Source organism: Acomys russatus, chromosome 31, assembly GCF_903995435.1.
Source record: "Acomys russatus chromosome 31, mAcoRus1.1, whole genome shotgun sequence".
Taxonomy (NCBI): Eukaryota; Metazoa; Chordata; class Mammalia; order Rodentia; family Muridae; genus Acomys; species Acomys russatus.
In genome coordinates, this window is record NC_067167.1 from 41,203,575 (window position 1) to 41,227,751 (window position 24,177).

General features: G+C 38.0%; 1 protein-coding gene across 5 annotated transcripts in view; it reads right to left on the minus strand.

Moving 5' to 3' along the window:
* The window catches only part of Ralyl (RALY RNA binding protein like), a 675,570-nt gene that overhangs the window by 244,879 nt on the left and 406,514 nt on the right, over positions 1 to 24,177 (minus strand). The gene's annotated exons all lie outside the window — the stretch shown is intronic.

Below are 24,177 nucleotides of genomic sequence, written 5' to 3' on the forward strand. Positions count from 1 at the left end.
TGGCCACGTGTTGGGACAGGGAGCTAGCCTGAGACAATTACCAGTGGGTCGCCACAGCGGCCCAGACAGGCTCCCATGACCCGGGGCAGCAGTGAACACAAGACAGATCACTGGGGCCACTCAGGTGGGTCAAAGCACGGAGTGAGCCAGAGACACGCACCAGAGTGGGCCAGGGTTATAGCCTGAAATTATCACCAATCTGGCACCATGCAGAATATGCCTGAGACAACACCTGCCCCGTGCCATGATGCATAAGCAGGGCACAGCACTCCTGAGACAACCCCCAGATACTCAGAAACCCTGGGCGCCACTGAGAGGAGAAACAGAAAATAGAAATAGAAATATGTGGGCCCAATGAAGAAAGGCAGACGTGGAGGCATGAGAGTAGTGAGGAGCTGCCTGATAAGCATAGCTGCTGATGCCACCTTGGACCGTGGTGGGCTCCTGTCCTGGCCTACCACCAGAGGCCTTGTTTGAGTCCATGGCCCTACATCGTCAGGGGTTTGTTATCCCCAAAGGCCAAGTGGATATCCCTGGTCTGGGCTCCTGCCTGGGGGCATATTGATGTCTGAGGCCTGTGAAGAACTAGCTCCACTACCTACCTGAGCATCCTTGGAGAGCTGACCTTGGGGTCATGAGAGCAGGAGAGCTGACACTGCTTTGATACTGAGGTTAAGGGACCAAGAACATTGCAGGTGTTGCATGTGAGCCTCCCAAGGATAAGTGTGTCAGAGAGCTGTCCCTGCTATTCATCTCCCATGAAGTAGCGTGGACTAGGAAGAGAAACCCTCCTTCTCCCTCACCTCATACCACCTATGGCACATAGCTGACCTAGCCCCGGGGTCACGAAAGCAGGAGAGCTGTTGTTGCCCCTCACCAGAGCAGACCCTGCATCTCACTGAACCCGATGACTGGGTTATGGGAGAGCCAGACCAGAGGGTATGAGCACCAGAGATCTGACCCCACAAGTTGTCTGCCATGCTATGATCTGGGAGAGGGAGGGTTGCCCTACCCAATCTTCACACCTTGACTCCTATGGCAGGTGGGAAAGGTGGTCCTGGAGTCACGAGAGCAGGAGATCTGCCCCTACCTCTTGTCCGATGGGCTGTGGAGCAGAAGAGGCAGGACCACCCTCCTCCCCTTCCTGGTCCTTCATCATCTATGGCAGGCAGGAGAGCTGACCTCGGAGTCATGAGATTGGGAGAACTGACCAAGTGCCTCACTAGTTGCAACACCTGTGTAAGCAGGCCCCGCACCTCACCTGGGCAGAAGAACAGAACTGGCCTTGGCTGTTAGAATTCCTAGTGAGCCGAGGGCCCTAGGGCTTGATAGTAGGAGAGTTGGCAGGCTGACCCGCTCAGATACCTCTCAAGCCCTGATCCCATTGGTGAACTATTAAAGAGCATATGAAGGGGCTGGTCCTACAGATCCGAAGCTACAGGACCAGCATGACACAAGACAAAAGGCTAGCTGAGAGGAGTCCCGGAGAGGCTCCAGAGTTGAAAGAGTATCAGAAGCCAGAGGACTCCTACCGTGCCCAGGAGTTACTGATATAAACATTTCAAGCAAAGAAGTATAGACAAAAGCATATGAAGCAAAGGTTACAAGGATGGAGAGTGGGTTTGCGGGGAGGGACAGACGAGTGGGATTGGGGTACATGATGTGAAATCCATAAAAAGCGATGAAAAGGTTTTAAAAAATATTTTAAATACAAAATAAATACAAATGCTAATCAATTATCTCATGAATTAATATATTCTGTATAATGACAAGTAGGTTCTCTGAAGGCTTTATTTTTTCCTGTGAACAACTAAATTTACAGCCCCTAAGATTAAAAAGGTTTTCTCACCTCTAAGACAGAGGGGAAGAGTGGACAGAGTGGAGAAAAGGTCAGAATGAAGCAACAGCTGGCCACAGTTGTTAGTGAGAAGGGTGATAAGTTGTTAACGATTCGGGGGACAGACAGGGTAGATGCTAGCACAAAAAAAAGCAAGATAAGGCTTAATTCATATCCAACAACTAATGGTGACAAGTTTTTTGGATGACAGATCCATTATCAATATCCTCACCATTGACCATTACTTCCTCTTTTTTTCTTCTGAAAACCATGTAATTTGTTTATATATGCCACATTTCTTTCACCTCTATGCACCTCTTGATGGACTCCCAAAAGGTAATTCCATATCTCAGCTACTGGGAACTGTGCTACAGTAAATATGGCTGAGTACATTTTTCTTTCTTTCTTTCTTTTCATTTTTATTATTTAATTAATTTATTTAGATTAAACCTCAATTGTTTTCCCCTCACTTGTATTCACCTGTTCCTCCCTCCCTCCTGCTTTCACCCCATCCCCCTTCCCTAGGTCTGTGACCGAGGGCGACCTCCTCCTCCACTATATCACCTACCTGGAGATTGAGATAGATGTGAGAACTTCCTATTGGGACCCTAGGTGAGAGAAGTATGGGATAATGGGAAAATAGAAGGACCAAGAGGGTCCTAGAAACCTACAAGTAGAACATCATGATGGGCAGAACTGGACCCAGGGGGTCTGCTCAAACAACTGCACCAAGCAAGGACAATACATGCAGTAAACATTGAACCCCTACTCAGATCTAGCCAATGGACAGGATGTTCTCCACAGTTCAGTGGAGAGTGGGGACTGACCTGGACATGAACTCTGGTGCCCCATATTTGGCCACTTCCCCATGGTGGGGAGGCCTGGTGTCACTCAGAAAAAGAATAAGCAGGCTACCACGATGAGACTTGATAGATAGCCTAAGACCATTACTTTCTAAGACAGTAATAATTAGAAGGTGTGATCCTATGCCCCTCTTAATCCACATAGGAGTTCAATACGCACTATACCAAGTACAAGAAGACAAACATCAAACCCAGGGGAGACTAAGCTGAACATTAATTTACAGTGGTTGTTACATGAACCACTACATTTCTTTTTTGTTTTTTTAAATATTTTATTTAATTTTAATTTATGTGTGTTGGTGTGAGAGTGTCAGATCTTGGAGTTACAGACAGTTGTGAGTTGCCATGTGGGTGCTGGGTATTGAACCCGGGTCCTTTGGAAGAGCAGGCAGTGCTCTTAACCACTGAGCCATCTCTCCAGCTCCGAACCTCTACATTTCTATAGAGAGTATCTTACTGAAACTATTTGATATCTATATCTAGATGCGGAGGAGTGTGGCTTATCCAATATATCAACACTCCAAATGGCGGTTCTACTTCTGCAGACATGGCTGTCAGGGGAGAGATAACAGTGAATATACCACAGGACTTACTCACTCACATGCAGACCACTGACACAGCATTTGCCAAACTTTAGACGCAACTTTATAAATCGTTTCTGTCTTAGAAACTATTATAGAACTTTGAGGCAGTATGATAGCTGGTCACCATGCCATGAATTAAGTAGTGGCAGCTATCCAACACAGTGGAAATGCTGAGCAAAATCAATGGGTAAAGTGTGCTAAGCCGTGGCATTCTACAGATAGTGAGTAACAAACACAGCTTTGTAAAATGAGACTTATAAATCACTCACAAGATGATCGAGTCAAGATTTTGGGTCATTGTCTTCTCCTTGGTGTTGCTATGTGAGGAGATTAACTTCTTCCTTTAAATTCCATTCTTCCCAGCCACACTCATTGTTCACTTCTCAAATTTGTGTTTATGAGCCAAATATCTGTAAATTTCCAGTGTCAAATTAGGCAGTTATTAGGAGTCTAGTGATTTATACCTCAGATCCTAAAGAAGACATTCAGTTACTTGAGTCCAGTTCTGCTCTTCTGTGACCTGGACCAGTCTACCTCATAATTACACACCAGTTGACTCCACCAGTAATGTTTCTTCTTCTATTACACACATGCATACACCAGTGTCATCAGAAAACAAATTCTTCCTTTGCTATTTTACTGCATAGTTTTTATTTTTCTTACTTACTTGCTCTGGCTAAGAATTCCAGATGCAAATTTTCTAATACATACAATATTACATATAAGTGGTAATTGAATATTTGTTTTTTAAATTATAATTTATTTAGATTACATCCGATTCTTATCCCTTCGCTTGTATCTTCTCATTTCTCCCTCCTTCTTTTGCCCTATTCCCTACCCTAGACTCTACAGAAGAAAATCTCCTCCCACACCATATGACCACAGCCTATCCAGTCTCATCGGATAGCCTGATTTCTGTGTGCCACCAGGCCTCCCAACCAAGGGGAAGTGATCAAATTGGGGGCATTAGAGTTCATGTCAGGGGCAGTCCTGCTCTCCCCACATCCATGGAGAATGAGCTGATCTGAACAGAAGGTCTACTGCATGCATTGTCCGTGTTTAGTAAAACAGTTTATGCACCCCCACCCAGGTCCAGATTCACCAGCCTTGATGATCCCCTTGTGGAGACCCTGGACCCTTTGGGTTCTTCCATTTCTCATTCTTCTATACCATTGTCCCCTGGAACCCAGCAGCAAGTCCCAGCATCTGTCTGGATCCTCACTAAGTGAAGGCTCTCAGAAGACAACTATGTTGGGTTAATTTATCTTGAGTAAAATGTTAGTAATAACCCTGTCATATAATCTCTTCAAATTTCTCTCATATAGTGCATCACCATTGGAGTTTCCCATCCCTCCACTCTTCTAAGCCCTTCCCCCAACCTTTCCCCCATATCCACTCCTCTGTTTGTCTTTGGAAAAGAGAAGACTGCTCAGGGATATGAACCAAATATGTCATATTGATTAGCAATAACATTAGGCATCAACCCACCTAATATTAAGGCTTGTTGAGGCAACCCAGTAGGAGGACACAGGTACCAAAAGCAGGCAAAAAGCATCAGAGACACACCTTACCCCCACTGTTAGAAGTCCTACAAACACACGAAGGTATACAACCATAACCTATATACAGAGGAACCAGCTCAAATGCATACAAGCTCGCTGACTGTTGCTCCAGATTCTGTGAGCACTAATGAGCCCTGCTTAGTTGATTCTGTGGGCCATGTTCTGTGACTGCCCTCAATCCCTCTGGCTGCTACAATCCTTCTTTATGCTCTTCTGTGGGGTTCCCTGAGCTCTTTCTAAATTTCACAGTGGGTCTCGACATCTGCTTCCATTAGTTGCTGGATGAAGCCTTTCTGATGATGGTTTGGCTAAGCTCCAGCTTATGAATATAGCAGAATCTAATTAGGAATAATTTTGTTGGCATTATCATCACCATCATCATCACCATCATTACCATCATAATGATCACTATCATCATTAGTGCCAATTGTGCTTGGGTCAATCCTAGGTCCCTGGGCATCAAATCTCTGGTATGCTCTTGGTAGAGTTGAAACATGCTACTTTTATAGCAAATTTATTGAAGCCTTCTCTGTTTTACTTATTAAAAGACAATTTTGTGGATGCTTTTCAAACTGTCTGTCTACATGTAGGAGAATACAAATAGATCCATACTTGTCACTCTGTACAAAACTCAATTCCAAATGGATCAAAGACCCCAGCACAGATAAACTGAACAGGATAGAAGAGAAAGTGGGGATGGACTTGAACTCATTGGCGTGGAAGAGGATTCTCTAAATAGAACAACTGTATTAAAGACACTAAGATCAACAGTAAGTGGAGCCTCACGGAAAGCTTCCGCGTGATAAAAGACAACATTATTTGGAGCAAGCGGCAACGTACGGAATGGGAAAACATTTTTACCAACTTTACACCTGATACAGGACTAATATCAAAAATATATAAAGAACTCAATAAACTAGATATCATTAAAGCAATTAACTTAATTTACGAATGGGTTACAGATCGAAACAGAATTTTGAACAGAGGAACTCAAATGGCCGAGAAACACTTTTTAAAAATGATAAACATACTTAGCCACCTGGGAAATGAGAGTTGAAGCCACTTTGAGATTTCATCTTCAGTCTGTCAGAATGGCTAAGATCAAAAGAAAAATTGTCGTCTTGGCAAGGGTGTGTGGACTAAGAGGAATACTCATCCATGGCTGAGAGTAGTGGAAATGTGTGGTTCCTCAGGAACACAAAAACTAACCTTGCCGGAAGACTCAGGGATAGCTTTCTTGGCCATATATCCAAAGAATGCTACTTCCTACCACAAAACACTTGCTCAACCCTGTTCATCGCAACTTTACTTATAATAGGCAGAAATTGCAAACAGCCTAGATGACTTTCAACAGAAGAATGAATAAAGAAAATGTGGTACATTTACATAACAGTGTATTACTAGGGTAAAGTTAACAGCCGAACTGTTGCTTATACCTGTTGAGAGCTTTCTCCAGTGGTGGCGATGGGTATGTCCACCACTTCAGGACTAGGTCTCATGCTTAGGGGCACATATAAAGGATCCCACAACACTTCACGTGCTCCTCTTTTGTTAGAGTTTGATGGCGGTGTTTTTTTGTTTGTTTGTTTGTTTTTTTTTTTTTGGCATGTTTTTATTTTGTTTTCTTAGTATGGGATGTTTTTGTTGTCTTGTTGGGTTTTTGTTTGCTTTAGAAAAAGAACTCACAGTTGGGTGGGCAGGGACTGAGGAGAATCTTAAGGAACATGGGGAAGGGAAAAATATGATCAAATATATTTAAATTTAAATTTGTTCTAAATGATATAAATATAATATAATAAAAATAAACAAATAAATCTGAACAAAGAAAGAATAAAGAAAATATTATGAGTTTTTGCTTGCCTAATATATTTGTTGGCTCATGTTATTGATTCATTCTTTCATCCTAGTACTACTTAGTCATGGTTAGCGGTTTATTTCATTCAGTTTGCTAGTGTTTTGATAAACATTTTGTTAGCATTTATATTCTTCAAGGCTATAGGCATCTGCTTAATGTTTCTTTTTGTATCCAGCCTTGCTTTGGCTCCAGGATAACATTGGCCACATAGGATGAGACCTCTCAATTTTTCATTTGATGCCACATGTCCAAAAAAAAAAACAGCCCAATGCTTGAGATGTATGACTTTATCCTCAGCTACATAAGAAATGAATTGAAATATTAGTTTTCCATTGTTTCTTTAACAACTTATCACAGTATTAAAGGCATAAAATGACAGAAGCCATTGCTATATTCCCGAGAGACAGGAATGTTAAATAAGTGATTGATTAGTCTACACTCTATCTGTAACATATGTGCACATACATTACATGCGCACATGTGACATGTTTGTGTGTTGTAAGTGTGCCTGAGTATGTGTCTGTGCACCATGAGCATGCTAGAGCCCATATAAGCCCAGAGAGGGCATCATATAACATGAGACTGGAGTGAGAGGCTGTTGTGAGTCTCCCTATGTGGGTACTGAAACCGAAGCCAAGTTCTTCACAAAATCAGCAATGTTCTTAATGGCTGAGCTATCTCTGCAAAGTTCAATGGAGAATCTGCTGTTGTTTTCCAAATTCTGCAGGTAGTACACCGTCTCATAAGACCTCCTCCATATTCAAAGTGCATCACTACAATCACTAAAATTTTTATGTTCTTTACTTTGGTGTTCTGCATTTCCATAGCAAAAAAAAAAAAAAAAAAAAAAAAAAAAAAAAGCACTGTTTACATTGCCCCACCTAGATCCCCCAAAATAATTTCTACCTGAACACTCATTTTACAAAAGAACATAGCCTATGTGTATAGGGACTGGGGATGAAGATGTAAGCAAGTTTGGTACACTGTTACTCTGTCTACCAAAAAAAGTATACTCTGGTTTCCAAATGCCCAATCACATTTACGACATACAAATGATATACAAAATACATGTTTTTAACTTTTTAAACCATGAAAGCATGAATTCAAAGCCATGATCTCACTAACTCTAACGTCTAATATTATCACCTAAAAGCTCTAAATCAAGCATACGTAGGACTCTGAGTGTAGTCCATTCTGGGCTAAATTTCTTTCCATTTGTGGATCTCTGAAACTAGAAAACAAGTTCTGATCTCAAAAGAATGTTAATGGTGAATCACGGATGGAATAAGACCTACAAATATTATCAAAACCTGGAAGGAAGCAGGAGGAGTCAGCAACTAATAGGTATGAGAAAATTGCATTAGGTTTCAAATCCTGGGAATGATCCTTGTGACACTTGGCTTCTTGGGACCTATCTATCACTCAGTGATATATGGCAGTATTGAATCATTTCCATTGAACTAATGAACTTCATGGAAATGAATCCAATGGATTAAATATAATAATAATGAGATGTACAAATCAGTTTATTCTCAGAAAATATTTTTCAAATTTTATTTGGGGTTGCTTTGCATGCAGAAGAGCAGAGTTCATGCTAAGTATATTCATGTATGCACACACACATGTACACATGCATATGCTCGTGGTTAGTGTTTACACTGAAGTGTAACACATAGAAGTGCAGTGATGATATCTATAGAGACTGACGCATTTTCAGTAAGCATACTATGTAACTAGTACAAGAGATTTTCTCTTCCTTCTTTTTCAAACTCAGAACATTCAAATTAGAAATAACATGCAGAATTCTTATGTTACTCTTTTGAACCTCATCAATTTAAAACCATGCACACATACTATATGCTTTCATAACAGTCAGCTATACTGGTGTGTTTTACAATTTTCTGTTCATTTTTAGACTTATTTGCTATCTGATTGTATGAATAAATCAAAACTCATTTTTCTATTCCATTGTGGCTATAATTTTGGATTTATACTTTGGAAATATTTTAAATGGCAATATCATAAATATATGTTTTATTTTGATAAATAAATGTAATCATTTGTGGGTACGTATTATTACTGATATATATATATATATATAATTATGAGTTTACAATTTATTATGATAAAGTTTACTAGAAATTACAAAGACTCTATCTTAATTATTACAGTTTTACGATGTTTAACAAAGCACTCATAAACATTAGATTTTCCTAGAAATGTGTGAGTTCCAATTCTTCTATATTCTGTATTTATTTCAATCATATATTTTATTTTACTTATTTATTTTTCAATACATTTATTTCACTTAGTTCAACTTATTTTATGTTAACTATCAGTAGATGAGTAGGAGAAATCATCGTGGTCTTAGTTCACAAACTCCTTTAGTAATTCATGAGGTTCTGTGACACTGAGTTTTTGATCTGCCTTTCTTTTCATTTTTCTGCTGATTTCTCTCTATGTGTATTATGATAACCTTTTGCCAGTTTATAGGAATTCTTTACAGATTTTGAATGTGAGTCTTTCTTTTGATGTTCACATTGCATGATTCTTCCAGAGTGCATATTAGTATTAACATGAAAAATGATGCATTTGATAAACACTTCAAAAAGGACCTTTTTTAAAAAATATTTTCTCTAGTAGTCATCATTCTTATGATCTACCAGAAAAGTTTGCCCCCAACAAGATAGTGAAAATAAATTTTTATGACTACTTTTCAAAGCTCTATAGTGTTTACATCTTGATTTCCAACTTAACTGTAATTAATTTGGTGTTTGCCATTTATAAAGTGACCTGGATTCTTGCTTTCTGAAAGAAGATTCAATTGAAACAGAGTTTAAACGGACAATGTCATTCCTACTCTACTATGGTAGATTAATACATTTTAGTCAACTAGATATATATGGTATATTTATTTCTGTATTCTTAAATCTAGTGATTGATCACTGCCATATCCTGCTTTACTTTTATTGCCTTTAATCAAGGCACAATGTTTAGGTCTATTAAGTCCATTTACCTTTTTCATGATTGTTTTTATACTTTTAGCCTTTATATTTCCATGCTAAATTACAGAAATGATCATTTTTTAAAAAGGTCATTGGGAATTTATGATTGGGTTAACTTTATAGATTAATTTGTTGATAAATGACCTCTATCTAAGATCTTCAAATCTTAACACAGGTTTTTAAATTTTCAGGATTCATCTCACATCTTTCATTAAATTTATTTTGAAATTGGAATTTTAATAACATCATTGCTCATGGTTTCCTTTTGAAATGGCTTTTTCTATATTTCTGTTGTTATCACGTGCATATAGAAAAAAGATTTTATGTACTGACATTTTGAAATGACTTAACTACTTGTAATTGATGCAATTCAAACAGACTACATTGCTTTAGATTTTTCTATGTCCAATCAAGCAATCTGTAAACAAAGCTATTTTGATCCTTACTGTAGTAACCGGCCTTCTGTGAAGTATTAGTATCAGAATAATGAGTATGGCAGCTCGTTCTCATCCTTGTTTCCAGAGCAAATATTTCAATAGTTCTTTACTAAGTATGATTATGTTAATGTTCATGATTTTTTATTTTCAGAAACTTCATGTTCCACTAAAGATACTCTCTTTCAGTTTTTCAAGAGTTGTTTTGTTGCTGTCTGTTTTAATCCTGATTGGATATTGAATTTGTTCAGATATATTTACTGCATCTCCCGATGCATTTTTCTCACTTATTTTGACATATTTAGCTTCACTTTAAAATGCCTCATCAGATCTGCTCTTCTAGAATAAATTCTCACGTGATCCTGATGTCGTAATCTTTTTATGGATGATTGCATTTGATTTGCTAATATTTTGCTCTTGGTTAGCATTCTTGCGTCTACTTTGTCACTGGGCTGTTTTGGTATTAGGTATTTTGTATCTGCTTTAACTATACACTCACAGTATTACTTCTCTGCCTTTGCCGCAGGGGAGGGACACATGCTTTCTTCTGTGTTTACACAGTACCTTAAAAAGCCCTCCCCTAAAGATTTCCCCACCTCCACTGAAGACTCAGGGAGAAAGAGTGCTCAGTAATTGCAGCTTTGCAGTTGCTCGGTGATCTTTCTTAAATACAAAAAGGCTGTTCTATGTTCCTTGGAAATACAGTCAGATAATGACTGGAGATCTCAGACTTTGTTTTTGAGTTATTGAATCCTTCCTCAATTCATTATCATTTCAGCTATTTAGAGATAAAAACATAGTATTGTTATTGATATGCACAGTTGAATTATGTTACAGCAAGAGTTAGAAAGTTGAAACATAATCTATGCTTTCAACTAGCCAGAGATAGTAAGAGGGTCCCGGATTCAATCTCAAGAGAGTCATGTGGAGAAAGATGATACTGCTTGCAGTCGTGAACGTCATACTTCATGTATGGCAGAAGACAAAATCCCTTTGGCTCTCCTTTGGTAGCAGTTCATCACAGGGCCATTCATCATTTTTCGATCTCTTATAAAGCTATCCAGACAAACACCACAAAATGTTTATACTCCAGTAAAAGTGAAGAAAGTAATTTTAACTTTAGGCTTAATAAATATAAGCCATGTGGAAATTCTCCAAACAGTGTTACGACTTCCCTATGAAATATTGTAACTGTAAAGTGTTCACAAAAGCTGGATTTCTTTTCATTTTGACATAAAAAAAATCACTCTTATATAGATAAGGAATTGTATCGGTCATACTACTTTAAAACAGTTTTGTTATGTTTTTCTATATCTCTGACTTTTGATTATTGCACTTAAAGACAGATTCCTATTTTTTATTATTTTTGTGTATGAGATAGCAAATAATCTTTTAAAAGAATTATTATTGTTTTGGGTAGAAATTTTCACCACTTTTTAATTTTTCTCATGTTATTAAGAAAACATACAAATGAAATTTAAACATATATAGAGTCCAGTCTGGTATTTTGATAAAACTATGTATCATTTCCCTGTCTGTGTACATGGCCTTTATGTGGTAAGAGAGTTTAAAAATGTACATGTTAACATATTGGAAGTGTATTCTAATCAGTTACGGGGACTAGGTAAGTATTTACTAGTCACAGTTGCTGTAACGTCCACTGGATCTTTGAGGGTTTTCATCCTACATGACTGGGGCTTCATAACCTCTCACCAGGATCGCCACAATCTCCCTGTCTCTGCACTTCCGGAAACCACCAGTCTATCCCATGATTGGTGCTTCCATGAGTAGTGCTTTTTGAGTCTCTACTTAGGTAAGATCATATAGAGCTCATTTTTGTGTTCCTGGCTTGTTTTACTTTGTATCACATTGTTCAGTTTCATCTGGATTCACAAAATTAATAGAATGTATTTATTTTTACTGCTAACTCACTTTTCATTGCACACATACACATACACAAGGTGGTCAAGGAAAACTCAATAAAATATTATCTCCTCTGCTAATTCAGGATGAGCTAGAAAATGAAAAAAAAAATCACTCTGCCACTCTGACAACATGTCTGGTTTTGGCTGGTATATACTGTTGTGAGACTGGAGTTTACAAAGTTGCATGGCAGTTACTTTTAATTTTTGAGGCATCCTCATGCTCTTTTCCATAATGGGTCTACCAGTCAACATTAACATCAAAGGTATAAAAATGTTTTTTCAACCTATTCATCAATATTTGGTGATGTTTTAACATGACAGTTAGTAGGATCAAACATATTTGGGCATGTGCTTTTTTTCTTCTGGAAAAAAAATCTTTCCCGATCATTTTAAGGAAAACATTAGTTTTCTTAATCAGGTTGCTTCCTTTCTATTTTTATTTTTTATCCTCTGTGTATTTTGAACATCACTATCATTATCAGATAGCTTGCCAATATTTGTTCCAATTAAAAAGGCTATTTTTTTATGCTATAAATTGTGTTTTGTTGGCTGAACAGAAGAATTCTATTTTGACACAATCAGAGTCATTTTACCTTTGTAGCTGAGCTTTTAGTTTGATAACTAGAAACATCAATGCCCAAAGTAATATTACAAATGTTGGAATTATTTTGAAAGTTTTAAGCTATGTGCCTAAGTGTCTAATTAATTTGGGGTGATTTTTTTATGCAGGATTATGTAAGATTCCTCTTTCTTTTCTCCTCCATACGAATATGTAGTTTTTCTATTTATTGAAAACGTTCTTTGTGTATGTTATGACATATTTTAATTAACCACACTGTATTTTTTCTTTGTGTGTTTTTATGACTTTTACTGACTATCCTATACTTTAGTTGTTATAGCTCAATGGTGTGGTAATTTTACAAAGGTGTTGGGAAACCCTGCTGCTGAGGTCCAAGTCTGACAAAAAAACAAAACTGTGGAAATGACACTTTCTTTGTCAGCAAGGCTTCCTTGTCTTCCGCAGGGGGAATCTGAGACCCGACACCGTCTCTCGACCTGAGGAATATCACACATAAGGAAATTACAGGTCCAAGTCCCTTCCTCCCAGTTCAGCAAGAGCCTGGGGTTCCTGGAATGTCCCCCTATGCTAACAAGGTATCTCAGCAGTCTCAGCTAATGACTTTACACACCTAGGATATTCCTACCCTTTCCCCAAAGTAGGATAAAAGCTTCAATCACATGTGCGAGCGTGCACGCGCGTGCGCGCGCGCACACACACACACACACACACACACGGAATAAAATTGGTCTGCCTCAAGCTCATCCCAGAGTGTTGTCATTTGTATTTGTACTCATAAGGCTTCCAAATTCTTCATCTGTCTCCCAGTTCCATTTGCCTTTGTGGACTGATTATCTGCCAAAGATCCCGGGGGTGGGGCGGGCAGGGTGGACCACACACACAAGTGCTAACCTCCCTAACTTAATATGCATTTTAATTACCCCCGTCTCTTTTCCCCACCCTCCCGCCCTCCCTCCCTGCTCCCCCTCTCTCTACACACACACACACACACACACACACATACACACACACATACATACGTACATACATCTGTTTATATAGTGAGAACTACATGCAAATATACAGTATATATATATATATATATATATATATATATATATATATATATATATGGACAGATAGATATAGATATATAGATGTACGCATATAGATGAGAGAGACATTACCACTATCAGTATCATGACCAATGTGAGTTTCCTGTCATTCTTATATTATTCTCACGGGTAAAATGGCAAAGGTATTAACTTAGTGAAAAGCAGATGAGGAAATGAAAAATGAGAACTAGAACCAAAAGACATATGTCTTCAGATGATAGTACACAATGACTTATCTACCTGGGCAATTTCTGAGCTCACGGGGGGTAGTTAAAATGTTCCTAATGCCCAGAGCAATAAAAGGAAACAGATTTTTGTGGAAAAGAGAAGACGCTTTAGACTACCTCTGTAGTACGTTTTCTGAAATCCTTAAGGAGAAAACGACCCATTAATATTTGGAAAAGGTTCTTTGAGTTTGCTACTGATAAAACACACCGCCACTTTTGTAGCAGCTTTGTATCTCAAGCACCTACTGCACTTGATATTAATACTCGCTGGTATGAAGCAATAAATTGCTAAAAACCTTGAATAACAGTGTCTTGAAAGCAAGAGACAAAATGTCTTTGGTAATTTGTGAGAAAGATAGCCTATTTCCATCAGAAAGTCAATTAATAAATTATATTTGCATGAATTAAATATTGCTTTTCTCTCACATATTTCTTTCTTATTCACGGTACCTCATCAAGACAGCTTTGAACTCATACACATGAACACCCAGGGGAGAGCATTGGGAAACTCGCTCACAAAATGTAAATTTGAGAGTGGAAACCATCTACTCTTCCCAGTTTCCTTTCTGTGCCCAGGTGTACAGAGGATATTATCTATTGAATAAACAAGTATTCCCTTCACAGCACCATGGTGGAATGATCAGATATTTATCAACTGCAATTTTTATGATGTCCCTTGTGCATAATTTCTGGTTCAAAACTACCATTCTGAAGGAAATATGAAAATAACAGAACCCCAAAAGACAACTCTGTCTTGAAGTAGTCACATGCTTGTCCTATCCTCTTTGTAAGTTCTTTTGTATTTTATTACTTCTTATACACTTTTGTGCTATAATATAAATATGTAATTTCCCTTCTCTTTTCTCCCTCCACACCTATGTATACCTCATTGCTCTCTTCAAATTCATGACCTCTTTGTTCATTAATTGCTGTAATATGAATATGTGTATACACATGTAATATAATACATCTAAGACACATGTTAGAATATATACCTAGATATACATTTATAAATACAACCCATATAGTCTGACTATTGTCACTTGTACATTTTCAGGGCTGACAATTTGTACTGGACAAGGGTGAACAGGACAACAATACACGTGCTAACTCAGACAGAAGAATTCCCAGGAGCCATCTTCGTCCTTACTCAAAGCACTAGCCGCAACTGGAGGGTGCTGAGAGTAGGGGAAGAGTATTGTAAGTTCAGAATCACTTCCCCATTGTTTTTCCTATAAGAACGCTACACTGCTCAGTATACGCGAGGTCATTTGTACAGTAAGAACGTCATAAGGTTGGCAATGTATCCATTGCAACCAAGTTGTCCCTTCCCTTTATTCAACCAGGACATAGTCAGAAAGTCAACAAGACCAACAACAACAACAACAACAACAGCAACAACAAAATTAATAGGCTTTGTGGAAAATAAATAAACTTGTAGGCGTCATCTGTAGAATATTCCATGGAATCCCATCTGCACAACTTTAGCAAATGATATGGAAGCTTCAGTTCCAGATGAAGAGCTACAAACAATTAAAAACCACCTAGAAGGGGATGAGCCCTGTAAGACGTGACCCAACATCACGTGGTCAGTGCTAACACACACACACACACACACACACACACACACACACACACACGAACCGTGATACACTAAACAGGTTGTATTTCCATATTTATTCACACACATATGTGGCAATAACAATTCATGAATGAGACTTTGAGAGAGACATGTGAGGAGGGGGTAAGGGAGGGGTGGGAGGGACAACATGGGGAGGGGAAGTGATATGAGTTTGTCTTAATTAAAAGCTAAAAAAATAGAAACAAGGAGTTTCTTTGTAACTTATAATATAGTTAGAATGTGACGTTCTGAACTGATGTGTTTTTTTCAAGTCTACTGGTAATAGAGAAAAGTAATATTGTGGGGCTTCACTCTGAAACATACATTCTAAAAAATCTATAGCCCCAGTAAGCTTAAGAAGTTCAACCTCCTGGAAAACAGAAATAGAACAAGGTTTATTTTCCACTTGTGCTGTATGTGTTTATTTCTTGAAAAATGTCATGTGCAGAGGAAAAAGGGGAAGTAGATCAGGCTAATAATTCAAACTGGAAGAACATTCATTGAAGCATTGAATTTCCCATAAAAAGTCATCATGTCCAGGAGACCCAGGTTCACAGTGTGCTAAGAAGTATTTCTTGTAAAACAGCCTGAAAAAGTATCTGAAGTAATTGCAGTTTTTATTTTCTTTTATTGCATTAAATACCAATGACTCCTACTGGTTCTAAGAATTTTCTATTAAAAAACAATATTATGTTTTTATTTCTAAGTTTATCACTAGTTTAAATTGTCCAAAAGATTCTGTTTTAGATACATTTTTCTAAGTTAAAATGTTTCTAAAAAGGATGTTTTGCCATGATCGTGAATAGGGAAATTATTCCTAATAATGTAACACACATTTTCTAATTAGATAACTCATTCTCACTCTTAAGTTATGTTGCTCAATTTCCTTCTGAAGTATATAAATAGTAGAATGCCACGTTGGCTTGTTTATACCATTTCTACACTTAACGTTCTGGAGAAACAATGTTGCAACTCAGTAAATTCTAAAAATACAACTTATCTTAGTCTATTTAATGAAGGTCAAGCCAAGATTAAGTTTTATGCTACCAGAACACTGATAATTGGAGACAGTTTAGTTAAACCCTCAGTCTTAACACAAATGTCTTTGCTCTGATGAGCTCTTCCTCTTCTTGCCTTACCATTCTTTTAATTCCTTATTCTTTCCTCTAACATGTGAAATTTCATTTCACTCATACATGTATTCGTAATCAAACCTGGGCAAATGAAAACAGTTCAAACGAATTACTAATTCTGTGTTTCTTTTCTGTCCTCCTCCATAATGCTACACACAGAAACCTAAATAACAATTTTTCTTGAGGCATAAAAATGGCAGAGCCAGCTACTAGTTAGCCTCTTATTATGCATAGTGCGGTAGGAGCGGATGGAAAGTGTAAACTGTCATTTGCCACGAATTGTACTCAAATCCCAATCTGTAGAGACAGACTGAGGTGTGTTCTGGATTTGTGACTAAACCAAACAAGTTTGGTTGTGAGATTTGGGAGAACAGTGTGTGGAGGTATTCAAGGGAGCATAAGAAGCTTTCCAGTGGTCATAACCTGGAGTGTCGGGGGAGGGGCGGGGAGAAGAATTCTTTCCTCCTTCAGCAAGGCTTTCCTTGCTATGGTGCCTCAGTAAAGGGGTGGGGCTTGTAGAGCCACACTTACCTAGGGCTTCAGCTAAGCCCATATTTCAGCTGTTTTGATCCTATGTCAATCTTACATAGTTAATCGCACCTAGTTAGTCACATCCTGTAGGGCTCGTGGCTGTGCTAACGATATCATTTGCAAAGGACAGCGTTTCATAACACCATTGCTTATCTTCTGAACAGTCTACGTACAAATTAATTTCTTAAAATATCTCAAAGCTTTAATGATAATTTTTACAACTTAAAACAAAATTTAAAACAATATCTGGGGAATCAGACATAGTTCATTTAGTTCCTTTATTCAAAAGGCATTTAAAATTACCTAGGAAGAGAACAGGATCAAAAGTTATCGTATGAAAAAAAATAAATAAAACTGATTTAAAACTAATATAATTATTGGATTGATTAAACAACCATAAGTATTTTTGAAAAAAGCAATTCTTCAAATTAAGATCACAATTTATATTATCCAATTCCATGAAACTGAAAAAGACATAAGCAAATCTAATAATATTGACATAAAAGAGAAGTATATTTTCAATTAATGCAAAATTACAAAAAAATCTTTCAAACAGCCTTTTAAGTATATAAATTTAAGGTAAAATAAATAATACTTGTTATGATATTTGTTTTTAAAACTTTCATCTTAGTGTATTGGCAAACAGTGATATATTAGAACCAAAACACTTAAAAATATATAGTAATGAATTTATGTCTTTTTTTTTAAATCTGAATTTTGCCACATATTTTGTAACTACACTTAAGCACTAGCTTTTTACAGATATATAAAACAAATTCAACTCAAACTGTATTTATTTTGCAGAAACTCTTCAAAGGTATTTTAGAATTTTGGCTTTCATGCACTCACTCTTACTGAGTACCCTGAATACACTAAAGACTGTTATAAAAATGTTCATCATCTTGGCCCCCATAATCAGGCATTTTTAGTGAAACAATCATAAGGAGTCCGTTTGTGGTGCATCTGGGGTGCTTTGTCATCATCTAGGCTGCGTGATTTGCCTTATGGAAGAAGCAGAGAGAGAAGCCTAAGAAGACATAAGAGTGCAACATCTGAGGACTTGATGAAGAATGAGGGCGGGGCTAGAGGAGGGATACAGACAAACAAACAAACAAACAAACAGAGAACACAATTCTAGACTCTCTGACAATTGTGCCATTTGGAAGACACACGTGAGGGGGTAACAACAGGGATGTCATCTGAATAAATTATAAATATAAATATAAGTATATAAATATACAATGGACATATAATGTAGAAGAAAGAAACAAAGAAAATACTCTCTTTCTAAAAAGCTCACTTTAACACCTGAAATGTATAGAATTTGAACTGTCAAATATCTAAGCACATTTCCAGTTCTACAAATGCAAAGCCTTTGTGACAGCTTTGTGAATAGGCTAAATCAAAGCCTATGCAAATCCACACAGCAGATTTACACTAGCGCATTATAAGAAAATGCAATGCCTTATGGTATACACGTTATAAAGTCCTTATTCTTTATAATTATCATTAGACCTCCTGAAAGTTCTCTCCTTAAGTTCTCCCAGAAGATGATCATCAGAAATTGTTAACTTCTTTCCAAGTATTATATTCAATAGAAGCTAAAAGTCAGGCAGAAACGGTTATGAAATAATCTTAAAACGGAAAGAGTATAAAGAAATAACAAGAGGCCTTATACATAGTCCAGGTGGTATTGTTAGGGTCTGAAACTCTCCACTTGGAGACCACTGGCAGTAGTGTTTTTATTTGGAGAAAGTAAGAATACTGCCCGCAGGGGTCAACCACTTTACAAAATGACAACTATGATATAAGCTCACAGGCTCTTTTCAAGGCCAGTGAGGGGGATTCCAAATATAGTTAGGTCTTTATTTCCATTGGTGTAAATTAGAAGCGTGGGTACAGGTGGATTGGGGATTGGCTGGTGCCAAGCCAAGAGTTAGTTATGAGTTAGGGGCCTGCTTAAATCAGCAGTTGAACCTGCTTATCTCCTCTGGCCAGATGTCTTGGCTGGTTCTGATTGGCCACCCATTTTCGGTGGCTTTTCCCCCTGTAACTGAAGTCTCTATTTCTGAGAAACAGAAACTTAGACCTAGGCTGGCTCTGTGAGAAAATGAGGCCTTGTCAGTCATGGAGTCGGTTAGGCTTATGTAAGCAGAGGAAAAACATTAGAACGGACTCTGGGCCGGATCCTGACAGAACCCTGAGTCAGGGGAGGGCTTTCGTTATCCTTTTTTATTTTGCGATGTAGCTTGGTATCATGAGCATCCTAGGCCTCAGTAGTTATGCAGTAAATTCCTAAAAATGTATGGAGAAAGTGAGGTTGAGTAGGTCGCTGAATCTCCATCAGCACTCCTGATACATAGCTTTCCTTTTCAGAGATCTGATCTCTTTTTCTCTCCCCTCCCTCCCTCCCTCCCTCCCTCCCTCCCTCCCTCCCTCCTTCCCTCCCTCCCTCCCTCCCTCCCTCCCTCCCTCCTTCTCTCTCTCTCTCTCTCTCTCTCTCTCTCTCTCTCTCTCTCTCTCTCTCTCCCTCTATTTCTCTCTCCCTTCCTCCCTCCTTGTGTGTGTGTGTGCATGTTAGTATATTGAGTTTTCTGTTTTTGAATCTCATGGTGCCTACAGAATGCTCACCTGTGTGCGTTCCTGAGATATCCCTTATCATCTCACCACCTCCAGCCATGCTGAAAATTGACTCCTCTCACTCATTCTTGGGAAAACATGGTAAGCCTCCATTAGTTTATAAAATACAGGGAACAATGCTGGTGAATAACTGGATACTAAGCCTTGAAATCTCAGTTTTTAAACAGCATCCTTAAATGTTCCATCCCATTAAAGCTCCTCACTGGCTGTTCTGAATACGGGTCAGCAAGGGCACAATGAACCAAGGAGGCTTTTGGAAATAACTATGTCATGATTTTGAAAATCAATACCAATTTATACATATATAAATCTACTAATACAAATATATCAACTAAATTCAGGATTAATAGAAAATCGATAACCTGTAGTTTGTGATGAAATATTGAATTTAGAGAATTTTAAAAATTATCTCTAAAAGTCAAAAGATGCTTAAACCAATGGTCACTGGATGAAAGCGCTTCATATCAATTACTCAGCTCAGCGCTGGGCTGACTTCTGACAAATTCAATCTAAAGGAGGAAAGGCTGGTTTGGAACTTGTAGTTTAGGGGGTACAGCTTGTCATGCTAGGAACTCACAGAGGAAGTCAGGAACTTGAGGCTGCTGGTCATAGGGTTTTCATATGCAGGAAGCAGACAGTAATGAATGCTCTGCTCTTTTCCCCTTTCTGTTCAATCCAGGATTCCATTCCATGGCCAGGTACCCAAGGTAGCGAAGACTCGCCTTTCCACTTCAGCTAATCTCAGCATTACTGCACAGGCATGTCCAGAGATAAGTCTCCAAGGTGACTGTTGATCCTATCAAGTTTCAATCAATATTAACTATCACATAATTGGAGATAACTTGATGCTATTATTGAAAACTTTTTACTAAGTGTTGATTGTGGACAGGTGTGGTAACATGCATGAGTAATCCTACTACTTGGAAGGCAGAGGCAGGCAGAACAGCATTAGTTCAAGACCAGTGTCTTACTTAGGGCTTTGGTAGCTACAGTGAAACACTGATCAAGAAGCAAGCTGAGGTGGAGAGCATTTAATTGGGTTATACTTTACATTGTAGTCCACAATTGAAGAAAGTGAGACAGTTTGGCAAGCTGACCGTTTGTTAACTTGACAAGGAAACACATTACTGTTACCGGTTGTTACGTTGACAAGGAAACACATTACTGTTACTGGTTGTTACGTTGACAAGGAAACACATTACTGTTACTGGTTGTTATGTTTTTGTTCTTCCCCCATATTACATGTAGCTCACACATTAATATCAACACTACAATATAAACATTTCAAATTTTAAAAGTTCCCATAGTCTTTAAAAAATCCAAACACTTAAAAAAAAGTCAGTTATTTCAGTCAGTCTTGTTAAAATCTAGAGTCTTTTCAAATTCAAAGTCTCTCAAATAGGGGCCATTCAAGGGAGCCAGAGCAGGTCTGAAGTTCTAAGTTAAATAAAAGGCCTTGTCTTAGATAGATAGATAGATAGATAGATAGATAGATAGATAGATAGATAGATGATGGATGGATGATGGGGGTTGGTCTGGTGCTGTGTATTCAAATGCTAAACACTGTGCCCCCCAGATCCTGTTGCTGCCCAGATGTAGCTATTTGTATTAACCAACCAACTTTAATTGGGGAGCAAGATGTACACAATAAGGGCTGGTGTACCCGAGAATGCGCTCATCTGGGCAGCGACCAGACCCAGGGGACCAGCATTGAGAATGTGAATACAAAGTGCCAGATCAGCCCCACAACAGGTAGAGAGCTGTTGCTGACGATTCTGACATTTGCTTATCTCTGTTCTCCACTCATACATATCATGCAAGGGAAAGTCTGCCTGCAAACATATGTACACAACAGACACATACACACACACTTGCCCCCCCCACACCACACACACACACACACACACACACACATACACACACACACAGGCACAAACACATTCATAAAAACACCCTAACACACACACATTAGTTCATACACACACTTCCATATATAAATAGCACATAGCACATAAACACACACACACACACACACACACACACACACACAAACCAGTAAAATAATTAACCTTCTCAAAACCCATGGTTTTCCTTATTTTTGACTGAAAAATTTCAAACATACACAAACCAAACATTCAGATAATAGGTGTACTGCCAACTGTCCACCACTCACCTTAGCTTTCATCTCAGAAAACAGTGTCCACCTACTATCTATCCACAATTATTTTGAACCAAGTATCAGACATAATAACATCATGTTTTCCATAAATGTCCCATTACTCACAACTTAAAGGTAAATTCTAACTTTTTTCAAACAAGACACAATAATTCCATCACACCTTAACAACATTAATGGTTGCATCACAACTGTTCATATCTCTTTAGTAGTCAACATTCCTAGAAAATATTTTTTCTTTATAGATTTTTCAATTATAGCTTCCAAGAAGATCCATAAAATGGTGAAAGAGTTAAAATGTATATTAGTGCAAATGTAACATAAAATGCAAGAAAAGATGAATTCCCAGCAAGGTCCACACAGAAACAAGTGCCCTTCATGAAGAGTTAAGGTAACTGCAAATTGCCGGGTTATCCTGAGAATGGTGATAATGTGTCCGGGATTCAGTGATACTCACAAAAACAACCTAAACTAAGTGAACATAACGGCAACTAGAAGACACCCTGCTGAGGAGTCATGAGTATTATGGGTTCTCACACTTTGGAATTGACTTATTTCATTTTTTTTAAGACAATGGAAATTAGAGCTCTTACAAAACCATGAGAAAAGCTGTATTAAGACTAAAAAAGGCAAGAAGGAAAAAAGGCAAAAATGTGGATGTTATTAAGTATGGCTGGTCCCAACTTTAGGAGAAGAGAAGAAATGGGGTAAATGATATAGAATATTCTAGGAGTTGCCACATGTGTTAATTTAACACATACACATGAAAAAAACCCAAACAAACAAACAAACAAACAAAATAAAACAAAACAAGACCAAAAACAAAAACAAAACCACCAAGAAATAAGTGGCCATAGCAGGAGCTTCCCTCTGGACCTTAAAAACGTGTGTAGTAGAGAAACAATAGGTAAGAAAAAAAGTTACCTAATGAAAGACACATCACACCAAAATGAAGACACTGAATAAATTAAATACAAATCACACCAAACAAAAAGAAAATAGAAGCCGTTAGAACCATAAAATGTGGTGGATGTGAAAACCAAATTGTTCAGACAGCACACATATTGGACTGTACAATCATACAGTGGTAAAGATTTATGTCTCAGGACGTATAAAGTAAAACTGAGCGAGAAATGTCAGCAAAATGAAAACAATCTATCTTAGGAAAGAGGTGACCTTAGTGTTTGTGTCTGAGTCCCCAGCTCACCAAACACGGCAAATATGGCAAAAATTATTCTCTCTCAGTGTATAAATTATCAGTAATATTATAAGGCTTTTTAAGTGTGTACAAATATACTAAACTGCATGTGAAAGTGCCCTAACTGCTTTTAATTTTCCTTGGGACTATAATAAAACCTGCACCCTAATGAACCCCAATTATAATGTCAAAGACTAATAATTCAGAAAATTACATAAATGATAAAATATATTACTGAATGCTTGAGAAACAAAAGGAAAACTGAGTATTAAAATTAAAATGATTCTTAACTCTACCTACATGTTTAAAAATTTTGGAGAATAGCTTTATTAAGAGGCATGCCAAAATGGATCAGACCAATCACAATGGGCACTGCACAGACACACACACACACACACACACACACACACACACACACACACACACACACACACACACACACACACATGAGCATTGCAGACTCATGCTTGTTTCTAATGCAACATCCACCCCCTTCCCTGGAACACATCTTCCAGTATTCCCCTTCTGCTCAGCTACCTGTGCCATCTATTGGTAACCACTGTACATGCAAATGTAAAACGTACTCTTCTATTTCTTCCCCACTGATGATGAGAGCAGCTGCTGACTTCTGACTCTGCCTTTGGACTGGTAAACCTTATCCTTTGTTCTCTCAACCTTCAACTTGCAAATATCATTGTCCACCACTTAAAATTTTGATTGTTAACACACTGGGTCTTGCAATTGTAGTCTTCTGAGTTAACAGGTCTAGTATGAAACTGAAAAGCAACAAATTGTACCCTGGAATGCACAACGTTGAATGATGTATTTCCTTTCTGGAGAAGTTTTTCTTAATCATCCTCTTCTCCTAGCTCACGGCATAGTAGTCCTCTTTTCTCCTCACAGCTGCTGCCT